This window comes from Triturus cristatus, chromosome 11 (genome assembly GCF_964204655.1).
Source record: "Triturus cristatus chromosome 11, aTriCri1.1, whole genome shotgun sequence".
Taxonomy (NCBI): Eukaryota; Metazoa; Chordata; class Amphibia; order Caudata; family Salamandridae; genus Triturus; species Triturus cristatus.
The window spans coordinates 317,558,521-317,575,028 of record NC_140594.1 but is presented as its reverse complement, the minus strand read 5'-3'; the positions used below and the strand labels follow the sequence as shown (position 1 = coordinate 317,575,028).

The following is a 16,508-nucleotide window of genomic DNA, read 5'->3' as shown; positions in this document are numbered from 1 at the left end:
TGAGAAATTGAATCCTAGTCCCCTGGAGGCAACCCAGAATGACTGAACCTTTAGAGAGAGCTTGTGGACACTTATTTTCCTCAAGGCAACCAAGAAACGTCAAGATTTAAAAGTTTTGAAACTTTTGCAAAGTTTTACAGAAAGGTTCCAGGGGGAGACAAGCTCAACTTTGAGAGTCAAGCCACTGCTTTTGACTCACAGTTCAGCCTGACTGTGCTGGTTTGTCCTGCTGAAAGCACCAGAGCTCCTCTTCACTGAGGAAAAAGACTTTCAGAGGTTCACCGAGACATTGAGCTGCAGCAGACAACCATCGTCAAATCAAACTTTGGATCCAAGAAGCCTGCGGACCAGCCAACAAGCCTGTTGAGAGAGAGAGAGAGAGAGAAGCTCCAGGAAAAAGACTAGGTCCAAAGGTAACCTTTTGACTGGGACCTAGCACACAGACGATCTGACCTTTGCTGTATCGCGGTCGGCCTAAACCTTTCTTTGTTCTGGTTCAGAGTGACCATGTAGCCCCAAGTGGTGCTTTAAGCTTTTTGGTGCTAGAATGCACAATTGTTTGATTAATTTTTAAAAATTCATATCTCCGGTTCCCTTCACGGATTTTTATAGTTTTAATGGAGCTTTGAAGCTATAAATATTCTCTATTGTTATAAGTGGGTGTTAGATTTTTATTGTTTTGTGTCTATTACTTATTTGCTGTGGTGGTGAATTAAATGCTTTACACATACCGGTCTCTTATGTTATGCCTGACTGCCAAGGGTTGAAAGGATTAATTTATTGAGACTTGACTGGAGCTATTAGTGATTATGGTATTATTGAAAGTGAATACCCCACCTACTTATAATCCACTATCCTTCACTCTGCAGCTGTTATAGGAATAATTAATTTTGCTAATTAAAAGTCTCGCTCATCTAATGTTAGGGGCAGTGTTAGACCTGAAACCCCTGGTTTGTAGTCCTGTAGTCCTTTTGACTTCAACCCTCCTGTTTTTCTGAATTTGTTGACTGTAGGATTCTGTGCACTTTCCCACTGCTAACCAATGCTAAAGTGCTTGTACTTACTCCTCTAAATATGGTCAAATTGGCTTACACCCAAACAGCATGTTCAGTTTACTTGTAAGACCCTAGTAAAGTGGTACTACATGTACCCAGGGACAGTAAATTAAATGCAAATAGTGTGCCTGTAGCACTCATTGTGCCATCCACTTAAGTAGCCTTTTTATGTTTTAAAAGCAGAAGTTTATTATAGTAAATGAGATACAGCCAAAAAGATTCACTACTTAAAATACGTATTACATTAGAAAATTAAAAGTCAGAACAAATACATAATGGGGAGGGGTCATACATGATTTATGCAAATTGTCTGGTGAGAGTGCATAAAAGAAGTAATGTATACAGAAAAATATAATATACAAAAAATATTATCAAATGTGGAAAGCCAATAAGATTGAAGAACTTCTTGTATATTAGGTGAAGAAGCATCTAATCGTATGTGAAAAAAATTGTAGTCTATATTAAGAGGTAAAGGTCGATACTTTTTACAATATTGTGATTCTTTTCTCTCCTTTGGAATAAAACAAATAAGGGCATCAAGAAAGAAGCCTGGTGATGTAGAAGAATGGGTGAAGGACTGACTAAGGGTATGTAATTTGTGGAGGAGTAGTTTGGAGAAATGTGTATAAAATTCAACAGTGAAACCATCCGGCCCCAGAGTTTTATCTTTTTTTAGTCGAATAATGAAGTATTAAGATCTGGTTCTGTGATATCTGATTCTAGGGTAGAAAAATCAAAGGTGAATGAAGAGGTTTCTGTATAGACGATGAACGGTGCAGAATTTCAGAGTCCGGTGGAGAATATTCTGGTGTGTACAGATTTTTTCAGTGTTTACATTGGTTTAGGATTTTTTTATCTTTTTGATGAGAAGTGTTAGTTTAATCTGTAATTGATTCAATTTGTAGTTGCTGTTGCTTGATTTTGAGATGATTTGCTATCAGCTTCCCAGATTCATTTTGTCCACCATAAAATTTGGCGCTAAATTTAAGAGGCTAAGAGGACAGGGTATCAGTTGATAACGTATTAAAGTGGAGTTTGGCCTTAATACGTTTTTGTAATGATCGTTGTGTTCCAGAGGTGTAATATGCATGCTCTAACCACTTTATCTTCTAAAATTTGCTTGGATTGATTTGGGGAGAGTTTCAGTTTTTTTGGATATAAAGTTGATTATAAAGTTGTGAGCTAAAGCCTTAGCTGCATCCCAAATGGTATGGAAGGTGATGTCTGTTGTATGAGTAAAACAAAAGTATTCATGAAAGAAAGAGGTAAATGAGGAGGGCAATGCAGAATCTAGTAGCAGGGAGTTATTAAATCTCCACTGCTTTGGGGATATGGACTTGGGCAAATGATCTAATTGTATTTACACCTGGGAATGATCAGATATCAAACTAGAACCCATATCTGCGGAATGTAAGTTCTGGGTTAAAATATGTGAAAAAGATATAATCAAACTGTGATTGTGTGTGATGTGCCAGAGAAAAATGAGTATTCACTCAATGTGGGATTACTCCAAGCATCTGTTAGATTTCGTTTAAGAGCGTGGAGAAAAGCTTTTTCCGGTCTGTTAGAGATATAGTGTGATGTAATTGTCTATCCGTAAATGGATAAACAAGTTGATTTCAGTTTCCAGCAAGAAAGAAATTATCACCCGGGTGTTTTAAGAGTTTTTTAGTGAAGTTAGACCAAAATGGCCAGTCTGGAGAAGTGGGCCCATATACATTAATAAAGCAACAGGCACTTTATCGATCAATAGATTAAGCAATATCCATCGACCAACAACCTCAATTTCCTGTAGTATGAATTGGATATGGAGGCATTTGTTATATTATTCAATCGTATAACGCGCGCAGATACTCCAAGGAGTATCCCGGCGCGAGCCCAAGGAGAAGAGGAGTGGATGCCGAGAAGTGGTGATAAAGTTAGTCAAACAGGTAGGTCTTCAGTCTTCTTTTTAAAAGACCGAAATCCTGAATACTGCGGAGAGCCAACGGAAGTGAGTTCCAGATCATAGCCGCTCTCACAACAAGTGAGCTGCTCCCCATTCTTGTGAGACAAAAGTGAGGAGTATAGGGCAGGAACTGAGATGATGATCGAAGGTGTCTGGCAGGGGTGTAAAACAGGAACCTCTTCCGGAGATACACAGGACCCAGGGCGTACAGAGCGCAATGGGCCAAAGTCAATGCTTGACGCGATTGGCCACCGGCAGCCAGTGTAGGTGACGCAGATACTGCCGAACACTGCTTCTCATGGGGATGTTAAACACAAGTCTAACCTCAGCATTCTGGAGAGCCTGCAGTTTCCGAAGAAGATAGTCCGGCAAGCCGGCACAGAGAGCATTTGCATAGTCAGGTTGACAGAGTATCAAAGCCCGAACCACTGTTTCCTTAGCTGCTCTAGGGAAAAGCAGGAGAAATTTCTTGAGAGTCTTAAGTAGCCCGAAGCAGGACCCCATCAGCTTCTTTATCTGGATAGAGAAGGAAAGATTTTCCTCAAACCAAACTCCCTGATTTTTTGCAGGTTGCCCCAAAGAGGCAGGCATGGGAAACTCAGCTGGCCATAGAGATTCTCGGAACTGGAACTGGTGGGGGGGGAAATGTCCTGTACAGGAGAATTTTCGACTTCTCCTCATTGCATTTAAGCGACCCTGAGGAGAGCTATTGCAAAAAACTCCCGGTTCTTCAGCCAAATAGATCAAAGGATTACAACACCATTCTTCTTACCGGTTCCTGGTGACAAGAATTCTTCACCTATCCACCCCCTCTTTAATTTCAAAGATTAATTCTCAGTTAAATGAGATTTTTGCAAAATAAGTAATCTGTGCACCAAGTTTTGATAAATGCGTCAGGACTATGTTGATTAATTGGAAAATGTTAACCTCTTACATTCCAGGATAAAAAAAATGTTAATCCATCGAAAAAGAACAATAAGAAATATAAAATCAGACAGAGTTGTGTAAGAGAAAGATGATAACCATGTAAGCGGGTGTAAGAGGGAAGAAATGGAACATTGTAAAGAACAACAGTGCAATAATAGTTGGAAAATGTTGGGAGAAATAAGGGAAGAAAAGTGAGATGTAGGAGGAAGGAAAATGTAAAAGGGAGGAGGGAGTACATGGAATTGAGGGAAAGAGAAAAGTAGACCTAAAAATAACACAAATATATTGGAAGGGGGACATACCTAGGTATACTGTGATGAGGGTGGGGGGAAGACCACATGGATAAAATGGCATTTCCAATCCACAGGGGAAACAAGGCGCACAACAGGTTGTAGGATATGGATCGGGAGACCAGCACAAGGACATGTGGGTACACTTAGCCTGTGGGAAGAAGAATGAATTGAAGCTTGGGATGAGATAAGGTAAACTATCTATGCTCATGAACAACAACGGGGTATTTGAATGAAAACATCTGAATAGATAATTATATCACACATTTGTCAATGCATAAATGAGATTTGAATATAAACATTATGTTTAGTATTTAGTAGATATGAATATGTCCATTGTTTCAGTTCTACATGAATGGAGAAAAGCCTTCAATTAACTGGGATCCCCATATGCTGTTGTATTATTCTTGAAGGTGACTTTAAAGAGGCACGGGTGAAATAGTGCCAAACAAGCGCCAATGGTTTGAAGTGTTGGTCGCATACTTAAGAATTCTTTAATTTGATCTGCAGTACTCTTGGCATAGTCCTGGGAAAAGTAAAGATCATGACCCGAACATGATATGCGTTTTATTTTTTGGGCAGCAGAGATTACCTGGATTAGCTATGTATATTCCAAGAGATAGAGAATAACTCCTCTAGGTTTTTTGAAGTAGAGGCTGCTCTAGAGGGGTGGCCCAGCATGTGTGCACGTTGAATGTTAAGTGATGGCCCATCTGGTAGGTTAAGTAGCTTAGGAAGAAAGGATTTAATGAATGTGATAGGATCTATTCTCTCCGTCCCCTCTGGGAGACCATAAATTCGTAGGTTATTCCTTCTGTTCTGGTTTACAAGATCCTCGAAATCCTTCTGTAGGGTGAGGACCTGTGATTGGAGAGTGCTCACTATGAGGGAGGTTTTGTTGAGAGTTGTAATTTGGTGCTCCGCTGCAGACATCCTTTCCTCCATGTGAAACCACTGGTCACTGCGAGATTGTAATTTAATGTTTGTCTCTCCCATAAAAGGGCACAGGGACCTAATCTCCTCCAACAGAATATCCACTGAAGCAATGAGAAAAGTTGTTGTAGGAGATTGTGGATCATTTTTAAGTCGTTTGGTTGAAGACTTGTTTGAATTTAGTTGTGTAGGAATTGAGGTAGAAGAAGAGGTGGAAGCAGAGGAACTACCTCTGTGTGAAGAAGAACATGGGTCCTTCATTATAATATGCCATTGGTCCACAGTAGAGTGTTTAAGATACTTGAAAAGCTAGTTCTTTCGAGGCTGTTTAAGTCTTGCAAGTTTGTATATGTACAAAGGTGATTAGTGGAAATATACAGAGGTGTAGCAAGATATAAATAATAAGTGAACACTTACGTACCCTATGAAGAGGAAAGGGAAAGTCAAAATTATGAAGGCATCACTCCTGAAAGAAAGAAAAAATGAGATATGCCAATGAAATAACATGTACAGCAGAAGTAAGTGATGGAAATGTTCACACTCTTTAAATGAAATAAAGTTTAGTCAAGGCCAACTTTCCATTATAAGAAGAAAGCGACTCTTTTGGCTGCAGTTTATGTGAAAAACAAGATAAAGCAGTCACAGGTGGAATATCCAGGCAGTGAAAATGCAACAGGGGGTGCTCACACTCTGCCGGTCCACAGGGCGTTCATGAAGCAGATGAAAGTAAATAAAATTACCACATTTTTATGAGAGACATGTTATTCATGACAAAATCTTCAATGACAGGAAGAAGCCCCACTTTCCTGAATGAGAGAGGAAAAAACAAGCTGACACATCCTCAAATGTATCCATCAAATGTAGGAAAGTATTTGAAATGCAGTTAAGGAGTCTCCATTATCGAGCACTATGCCACTTCAGCACCCGCAATGCCTCTCCAATCCGTTCAAAATGGCAGATGCTCTGAAGAAAAAAAGGCGCTCTGCCAGTAGCTTGGAAGACGCGCTCCTTCCGTACAAAATAAGTAGTTACAGGCGCTGCATCACCTCATGAGTGTTGAGGATTCTGAATAGCCATGCAGATGATGAAAGCTACCTCTGTACCCTTGTTGCATGTGCCGGCACACGGAGCTTCATAGGGACACCATCATCTTCCTTGGGCAGTAAGCCACACCCATGTTAAGTAGCTTTTTTAAACATGTCTGAGGCCTGCCATTGCAGCCCGTGGGCAGTTTTAATTTTAAACTGCCATATTGACTTGGAAAAATAAGCCTTTTGCCAGGCCTCATCCTTCCTTTTTTAATATATATGTCACCCCTAATGGAGACCCCAATGGCAGGGTGCAGTGTATTTAAAACATTTGACATGTACTTTTAAGTTTTACATGTACTGGTAGTGAAAGACTCTTAAATCCGTTTTTCACTTCTACAATGCCTACCTTTCCCATGGGATAACATTGTGTTACCTCATTACATTTAAAAAGTGATAATGTTTGATTGGGAGCAGGTTGCGTTTTGGCTCAAATTAATATAAATTAAAACTTTCTTTACTGATAGTCGGATTTTAAGTCACAGTTATGAAAATGCCACTTTTAGAAAGTTGCCATTTTCTTGCCCTAACCATTTGGTGCCTGTGTCCTGGGTCACATGACGAGGTATAGTTGGTAGTAGACCTTGGTGTATTCCTCCCAGGCAGCATTACAAAAGGGGGAGTGGGTGTTGTCAGGTTGGGTATCTTGTCAAGATGGGAGGGGCGGAGCTGTCGCCTACCTTTTGTTTGTTTTTTTATTACGCCGTTTTATATAGCGCGAACTTGACCCGAAGGTATCTGGTACTGGAGCGCTTTACAAGTGCACTAGCTGCGTTACATGAGAACACATTCATTTTTGTTAGGCACAGGGAGATTAACTTATTTGCCCAGAATCACAGGATGTTGCGTGTGCCTGCCGAGACTCAAACCTGGTTCCCCAGCTTCGAGGTCGACCGCCCTAGCCATTAGGCCAACTCCTCTACCTCACTTGCAGTTCAAACGGACTGCCTCAGCTCACTCACATAGGACTTCATACCCCTCGCAGACAGACAGGGGAAGGAAGGAAGGAAATTCCAGAACCAGATGTGGTCAGAAGTTAGAAGTTTCTCTCATTTCAAAGCTGGCACCAGGTATGCTGCCTGAGAAAGGGAGACTGGACCTGCTCCTTGAACTCAGAACCACCAGAATGACTCTCAGGGCTAGCTAGCTGACCTCTTGTTCTGAGCTACATAACAAGCTCCAGAGACCTGTCCTGCATCTGCCAAGCTGCTCAGAGTCAACTGAACCTGCTGGTGCCCTGCTGCTGGCCTCTACTTGAGTATGTCCAGATCCCCAAGAGGTGTCACCCAACTGGCATCAGAGTGTACTCCTCCTGGCCCAACTGCGGGTTCACTCAGAACTGACACAGCATGACACATCTCGGCACAGGACTTTGAATCGCAGTTCCTAATTGGCTACCTCATCGAAACCGACGCAGCACGATGCAACTTGATGCACCACCTTGCAGCTCCCGATCGGCAGGGCCTTGCATCTCAGTCCAAGAACAACCAGGTACATTGCCAAGCAGGCCGAACACGGTTCTGTACTCGGCACATGCTCCATCATGGTCGGCTTTTATTGACGACTCTGTCCCGGTTCTTTTTGCGGCCAGATAACCACAATTTGTGCTGTGAGCTGTTTGATGCTACTTTCACCTCAGACTTTGAAATTGCATATCTCCAGTTCTACTGATTAGATTTTTATCATTCTGGTATCATTTTATATATTAAAATCTGCTCTATCTTTTTAGATTGGTGTGGGATTTTCCTAGTGTTGTGTTTTCACTTTATTACTGCTTGAGTGCTGAATAAATATTTTATACACTGCCTCCAAGTTAAGCCTGACTGCTTTTGAGCCAAGCTACCAGATGATTAAGCACAGACTAATTTATTTGCTTTTGTGGTTATCCCTGACAAGTATTGCGGCTGATGCTTGAAAAGGGCTCACACCCCCCATCAACCAACAACGTAATTACTCACAGGCAGCCTGCCATTGCCTCAATAGGGCTTCTAGTGTTCTTGCTGGAGGGTTCGGCTGCAGTTAAGGTAAATAGACTCTTTCCCTGTTGATTTATACCCTCTTCACTGAAGGTCTTCATATCTTTCTGTATTAACATACTCAACGATGAATGTATTTTCCATGTCACCTTGAAAAGGCAGGCTGGCACCTTAGAACTATGTCTTAACCTCATTAACAGTGTGCAGGGCACTCAAAATCAAAAATGGGACTCTCCAGGCGTTTTGCGTCACAGACTGCTGGATATTTCCACATTCAGCAACCATATGAGCTTTCAGTTTATTTAAAAACGAAAGCAGTATTGTGCTAGTCGCAGAGTAACTTCATATTCACTGATAAAATCAATATGTCTAACTTTCTAATTGTAAAATCTTTGTCTTTAGTATAAACATACCTCTACATCTTGTGCAAAAATAACTGATTTGTTCACACTGTATGCTTGGTATAAACTGATAAACAGAAATATTCAATATTTATATAAAGTGTCGTATAGAAAGTATTTAACCAGAAAATGTGCACCTATATCATCTGTAATTACTCTTAGTAGGATTTAACCATAAAACTCTTCATATAGACCAAATGTGCATATATAATCAAACAAACTTTTCAGCAAGGCTGATATACATTTAATGAGAGTGTATGGTCAATTCCCAGGATATAATATTGGTGCATTATAATTACCTGTCTAAATAAAGAGTGCTGGTCCAGTCCATCTAAATACAGAGGGGTGGGCCAAGAACATACAGTGTTGTGCCAAAATCACACAAGGTAAACCTATTATCACCCAGCATAGCATTATCACATACACTGCGGAGGCCTTACATCCCAGTACAGCTCTTAACCTATCAGGTTTGATCTGAGGATATATTTGCCATGGTCCAAGGTGGCCAATTAATATCAGTGCAATGGGCTGCGCGACTATAGCCATGGCATGCCATAGAAAAGTTGAAAGTAGTTCTTCAAGGGAGGATCACTCAAACTGAGCGGCTGAAGAGGGATGTTGTGCCCAGGGCTGTTAAGTGGGGAACAATAAAAACACGAGGAAGCGGAGATCTGTGCGTGCGAGTTGAAGTTGCTGTGAATAGTGGGGAAGAGTAGGACGGCGCACATTCACCCATGGCCTATAGGCCCCCGTGCTGGGAACCCTTTAGAGATGTAGACTGCAATGCTCATATTTTCCCATTAGTTTTCATCGGAATTGAGGAAATCTAAGAGGAAGAAATTTAAAATATCATCATTTTAAAATCCCTTTAAAGTCACTGTATGATGTTGTGCAACAATCCAAAGTCCAGCCCAAATTCATACCGTGCGAGGCCACATCAAACATTTCTTTGTAAAAATGCATAGCTTGTGACCTGGCAGATTTGGTCTGGGATTTCCTAATAATGCTTGGCCGTTACCTTACATTTAAATGAATGGACTGTGCACATATCTCTTGGGGCTCAGTAACAAACTGGTGATTAATCAACGAGCTGCTGGCCAGAGATCTTACAATGCGACACTGACGTCAGATAGTGATGGGAGAAAATAGCGCTGAGCCGAAACCATGCACCAAGGAGTGCCGGTCACACAGCGATGCGTTAAAACAATCCAGCACCGGCCCACTATTGGCTCGTGGTAACCCACTGTTCCTAAGCATTGGTCCCAGAGAACACAACAGTGTGAGATAAGCAGGGCTGGCAAAGAACCAGAATCCAACCACGGCGGCCCTAGCACCAAACTGCACTTGGCCAACACCTGTGCCGCCCAATGCCACGCTATGCTCTTTAGTATGTATATTTCTAAATCTGGAAAATGTGTACACACCACCCTGTGACAAAGTAGCTTAAATAGTTGATCGTAATCTTTCCCTTTAAATGTAACGGACTTTATACATATTTCAGAGCGTAACAGAGGTAGGTTATTAATGGACCAATCATGTCCTCTGCCACATGTGCAGGGGAAGCTGCACAGATGTGAAATTTGGGACTTTGTGGAATTGCAAAATCTCTGCGTGTCCACATCGATCAGTATCGCTCCGCCTGACCCGGGTGGCGGCTGGATCTTCATACAGCAGGTTAGGCAGTGCACCGGCTCGTGGCGGCCAGAGGGAGGGATGTCTGCGGGGAGGCCATTGTTCCCACGCTTGGCTGCCTTAACGAGCTCCAACGTCCTAGGCCCTCATTCACTCAACGCCAGAAACTCACTGTCGTTTCCTGAATGGATGGTTTGCTGCAGCGGAGACACTGATCTCACGGGGTGCGGTGGGTAATGAACCTGTCCATGATCGCAAGTGGGCCCCAAGGCCCAGGGCCAGTCACATACTTGTCACCCATCATGCCCCTGTCAGGTCCTCTACTGGGACGCATCTGAATACTTACTTGCACATGAAAAAATACGGGTTTGGCAGCCCAAAATGTCTCTTGCATTCCTTTAGCTGAGTAGACTTTAAGCTTCGTTTTCCTTCTTTTTTAGTTGCCATGGAAATAGGGGCAGCAATTACAGCCCTTCAGTGGTGGAGTCAGGAGTGACTGTTGCACCAAGACAGGTGATGGCGAATCTTTTGGCACAGCGGGTGTCTGAACGAGACCCTCGGCCCCACGACCCTAAGGGCTCCCACCCCAACCACGCCTCTCTCCACCCTGGAGGGCTTTGAGATCTGAAAATCCAGGGCGCAATATTCCTTGAAGAAAGGGCTGTTGTTTGTGCGCGGATCCATGTGCTGGAAACCGCTCCTCTGGCCCCCAGCGCCGCTTTTTATCAAAAGCAACCCAGAGAAGCAGCCAGGGCTCCCTGACAACTGGAAACAAAGTTTGACGTTTTTGTGCTGAAAAGGCGCCTTTTGGCGAGCGTTTTTAAATCCCTTTTCGACACCATGCACGCATGTGCAGGTAAAAAAACGGTTATTAAGCAGAGTGCATGCCCAGCCAGATAACGGTGAGAGGAGGGAAACTCTGTGCCGGGCCTTGGGGGAGAGTGGGGGGGTCCTAGGGCATGTGGTGTATGTAGGACAGGAGGATAAAGTCAACGACATGAGGGGGGGGGGGGGATTACTAGTCTTGTATGAATCACTCCCTCGCCTTTGCACTATATCTAGCCAGCGTATTGAAGCTCGGCTTTGACACCACCTCAGATAACATAAAATGAAGACATTGGTTCTCCCAAAGTGCAATTTCCCATTTGATATTAAAATACATGCAGGGGGTTATATATCATGCCTGGGATTCCCAACAGGCCTCTGAATCAATGGCTAACCCTCGCTAGACGTGGGTTGGCCTTTGAGGGCCCGATGTGTACTTGCCACGTGTCCGGGGTAGGCGGTACCTGCGGGTCCCGCGGCTGTGTACCCGGGGATGGTACGCTGCCTGTACCCTGCCCCCTGGGAGTTTATTAGTGACTCCCTGGAGAAAGGGAATGCCGCACTAGTGTGCTCGGGGTGGAAGGCGGATGTGCAGTCTACAGTGAAATAGGGACGTGAGAACGGATGGGCAAATGTATTAATTTGACTTTCATTTCAAATCATTTGAGAGCAAATTATATTTCGCGTTTTTGACAAAGGCCGCCAACATCCCCTCGCACCCCAAAGGCCCAGTGTGCCTTTCTCTGTCACCCAAGCCTTTACGAGCAAACCCCCAACGTTTCTTTAAAATGAGTTTTAATGGGGAAAAAGCACTTTCTACATACGGTTTAAGATTTAAAATTCGCGAATAACATTTGCGTGTGAGTGCTACACCAGTCGGGCGATTCGCAATACAAAATCCATAGTTGCTTCTGCAAAGAGATGCAAAGCCAAAGACAAAAAATTGAAAATGAGTAACACCGATACCACCCAGCTCTGGTAGCAGGCCGGTACTGGTGTAAACTGCCTTTTAACTCCAGCAGCCCCTGCTTACTTAATCCACAAGTCTGATAAAAGCAGCGACCTGGTACCACCCCCTCCCACTCAGCAGTCCTTTAATTGCCATGTGGGCGGAGGGGCACGGGGGCATTTATTATTTAGCTGCACTTTGTATACAACACGAACACTGCACAGAAATGAAAGACGTGCACATTTTTATCCCTAACACAAATGACGAAAAAGATAAAATCGCATCACGCCGAAGATACCGCGTTCGCAAGTGCCTCGTGGCATCCGTGCGCTCGCTCCTATGAGAGATGTATGGCTCGACAGCAGAGCTCTGCCCCTAATGAAGGCTGGCCCCCACACCCACAGGCACCCTGCGCTGGACGTCAGGGGGTGGGCCAGGATAAAGCGCTCCTCAGGCAAACACCCCTCCTCAGAGTCTGCGAGGTGCTGGTCGCGCATAGCTCCCTCGCCAGCTGAAGGAGAGCTACTCGAGGGTGGGCGCTGTGGCACAGGAGAGGGGCGGGGAGGGGAGGGAGGGACGCTACTTATTCCTCCGGCTCCAGAGTGTGCGGTGAGCAGCAGAGCCCCCGCTCGGAAGGGAGGGATCTCAGTCCGGGAGCGCACTGACGGCCGCTGGAGGTAAGTGCACGGCGCACCTCAACTTTGGGCTGGCGTTTGGGAGAACTTAAAAAGTATGTGTGGGGGGCAGAACTGAGCGCAAATAACTGCTGTAGAGAGTTCACGCACTAGTGCCACGCTCGCAGCCTCAGCTGGGATAGGACTGAACGGCGCACAGTGAGTGCAAGCGGCAGCTGCTGGAGGGAGTGGAGCGCGTCTCAACTCTAGGGGTGCGGCAGTGTGGGGTGGCGGGCCTGAGCGCGAAGGGCGCAAGAGTAGAGCCGCTCAAGCCAGGGTGAGAAGTGAGCACCCACCAAAGCTCCCAGTGACTGAAAGTGGTAAGTGATACAGGCTTCTAAAGAGGTGGGTATTGTATGTACCCCACGCAGGTACTGGACGGCGTGTGAGCGAAATGTAATAACTTGCATGCGTAAAGCGCGTCCACCGCGGCCATCCACCACCTGCCCGCCCCATACTTGGTGAGTACATCACCCACCCATCACGGGGGTCCCTCACCCATGTGAGGACAGCTCCTACCTCTCCACAGACTCCTTACCGGGGGTTTAAAGGACTCCCCCTCAACATTTCCTCACTCGAGAGTGCCAGGACCCGCACATATACCCGTCTCTTACGCAGGTAAGTAAAGGAAGCCTCTGCCTGCCCTTTACCCGGCTGAGTACAGCGCCCGTCATTCGACCTGCCCCTTACCCGGTGCGCCTTCCCTAGTGGATCCACTTGCCCTCTGCCACCGTGTGTGTGTGTTTGGGAGGGGGTGGGGTGGCGGACACTCCCTTCACCGCCTGCCTCTTCATGGATGTCAGGACTCCCCTCCCTCATGGGCACCCCGCCCTCACCTGGCCCCCTTACCCAGGCGTGTGCAGGACTCTTCCTTTCTTTCCCAATGTTCTATACCTGGCCGAGTACAGGACGCAACTACCCCCTCTCCACAACTGCCCCATACAAGAGCAGGGCCCATCGTTATCCAGTCAACACTTTTTTCAATTCCTCTTCCATGTATTGAAAAGGGGCACGTGTTTGCAGAATGCCAAACACCCGCGCACGTGGACAGCACGGGTACGCCTATGTGCAAGACGTGGACTCTGTCTCTCGGGGTCTGTCCAGTGCCCACGCCGAGGGGCTGCTCCGGAGAGGGGGCTTTTGGGTTTGCCTGTCTCGCCAGCCCTGGCATTCGCGGTTTCAGGGGGTCCTCGATACTGGGCGCGAGGGTGGGAAACCTTTCACCTGTGTCCGACAGGAAATATTTACCCAACGTCACACGCCTGCCTCGTGAGTGCGTGGTGTGTGTGTGTGCTCACGGAGTTGTACACCGAGCACCAGTAAATGGTTTCGTGTGTGCGCAGAGGAAAGATGTACACTGTTTGAGTGGTATAAATGTGTTTAGTTACATATATAGGTGACCACAAAAGTGTTATTGTATGCACCTGCGCGATTATAAATTGTTAAAGTGTGAATTAATGTGTGTGTGTGCTCGCGTGCGAGTACTCCTGCAAGCACTGGTACCTAGGGGTTGGGTTCAACCCAAACCACAAGGCAAAGTCGGAGCGAGGTGGAAATGTTTCCAGAACCCAACGTTTCTATGAAAATCTGTTACGGCCAAACAGGAGGACCCGTTTATTGTGTGTGTGTAAGCAGGATACGGTGTCTGTGCATATGCACGTTTTTAATGTATGTTGTGTGTACGCGTACGCACCCATATTTGTGTGCATTATACTTCTTCGGGTGCTGTTCACTCACATGTGTTTGTTGTAATACCCTTAGCTGGTAATGCTGTGCTATGTAGATTTGTGTTTTCCACATTTGTATAGTTGGAGGTTCCACAATTCACGCCAATGACGTCACCCCGCGAATGCCAAGGTTTGAACTTGAAGTCACGGAAAAAGCGAAATAAAACTCTACGTTCTTGCCGATTTGTGTTTATGTGCCTGCGTGCTGTGGCTTTACATTTTTATTTTGCCTGGGTGAAAATATGTACACATCTTTATTATGTAGCGAGGAACATAATTTTGTTTTATCGTGTTTTTTTTTATATTCTTCTATCTTATTTAAGCTCATCATAATACTGCCTAGCGGGTCAGTAAATTCATACTAGATCCTTCCTCTCAGATCTCTCTGAAGGTTGGTCTGTACGCGTGACTCACGGACACCTAATATGTGCGTGCACCACCACGGGTACGTACGTACGCACGCACAAAGAAGCGGGGATCGCCGTTCACGCACCGCACCTACACCAGAAGTGCACGTGAACGGTATTGGAGTGGGGCACTGATACTTTTCCGAGGGGTCAGAGGTTAAGCTTGGAGCTGGGGGTTACCCCTGCTGCCCCCGGTGCCTAAACGTGCTCACGACCGTCCCATTGAGGACGGAGAAAGGGACCCAGGAGCAGCGAGCAATAATCTCACGCCCGTGAGTCTGTGCTGCCTCTAAATCCTAAGCCTTGGATGTCTCTCAGACGTCGGCTCCCGAGCCCCTGCTGTCCCTCAAATATCCACTAACGAGTCACTGAGGCCCCAAAACCTCGGATCCTGTTTCTGTGCTGTCCCTAGGATTCCCACCTCCGGCCGCACCTCCGACCCCTGAGTCCGTTCTGTCCCTGAGACCTCGGCTGCTTAATCCTGACAGTCCCTAAAACATCAAGTAACGAGTCACCAAGGACCCCGACACCACAGCTCCCGTTTCGGTGCTGTCTTTGGACTTCCACTCTCAGCTGCCCGTCACTACACCTCTGACCCCCTCCTTCGGAAAGATCTCGCCCCCGGGGTCCCCTGAGCACAGACCCTTTCTCGCTCCAGCAGCACGGATCTCTGCTTAGGCTGTTCTTATAGCGCCGCTCCTGCCGTGGTTAGGCGCGCTGCTTCCCATTCCGTGCTGTTCTGTGGACACTGCTCATGTTTCCGTGCTGTCTATAGGAGCACCGCTTCTAATGTTGTTCTGTCTCTTGCAACGCTGCTTTTGATTTCCCGCTGTCTCTAGACTCGCTGCTTCTAATTCTGTGCTGTCTCTTGGAGCCCTGCTTCTGATTCTGTGCTGTCTCTTGCAACACTGCTTCTGTGCTGTCTCTTGCAGTGCATGCTTCTCATTCTGTGCTGCCTCTTGGAGCACTGCTTCTGTGCCGTCTCTTGGGTCCCTGATTCTGTGCGATCTCTTACAGAACTGCTTCTGATTCTGTGCTGTTTCTTGGAGCACTGCTTCTGTGCTGTCTCTAGGACGACATTTCGTGGATCGGTGCTGTCCCTTGAAGCACTGCTTCTGATTCTGTGCTGTCTCTTCCATCACTGCTTTTGATTCTGTGCTGTCTCTTGCAGCACTGCTTCTGTGCTGCCTGATGGAGCACTTCTGATTCTGTGCTGTCTCTTGGAATACTTCTGATTCTGTCTCTCGGAGCATCACCTCTGATTCTGTGCTGTCTCTTGGAGCATTACTTCTGATTTGGTGCTACCTCTTGGACCACTGCTTCTGTGCCGTCTCTTGCAGCACTGCTTCTGATTCTGTGCTGTCTCTTGCAGCACTGCTTCTGTGCTGTTTCGTGGACCATTTCTTCTGGTTCTGTGGTGTCTCTTGGAGCACTGCTTCTGATTCTGTGCTGTCTCTTGCAGCTTTGCTTCTGATTCTGTGCTGTCTCTGGGCTCACTGCTTCTGATTCTGTGCTGTCTCTCGGAGCTTTGCTTCTGATTCTATGATGTCTCTTGGAGCACTTCTTCTGATTCGGCGCTGTCTCTGGGCTCTCTGATTCTATGGTGTCTGTCAGAGCACTGCTCCTTATTTCTGCTGCCTACAGACGCACCTCTCTTGATTCTGTGCTGTCTTTGG

General features: G+C 45.7%; 1 protein-coding gene across 4 annotated transcripts in view; it reads left to right on the top strand.

The window, feature by feature from the left end:
• NOS1 (nitric oxide synthase 1) overlaps window positions 1–16,508 on the top strand; it is a 1,315,983-nt gene that overhangs the window by 647,006 nt on the left and 652,469 nt on the right. Inside the window, exon 1 of one of the 4 annotated variants that reach the window (XM_085636288.1) lies at window positions 12,596–12,701. The exons of the other annotated variants lie outside the window; for them this stretch is intronic. The gene's annotated coding sequence lies outside the window, so the exon portion shown is untranslated. Of the gene's footprint in view, window positions 1–12,595; window positions 12,702–16,508 lie in introns of those variants that run through there. 4 annotated transcript variants of the gene reach the window in all.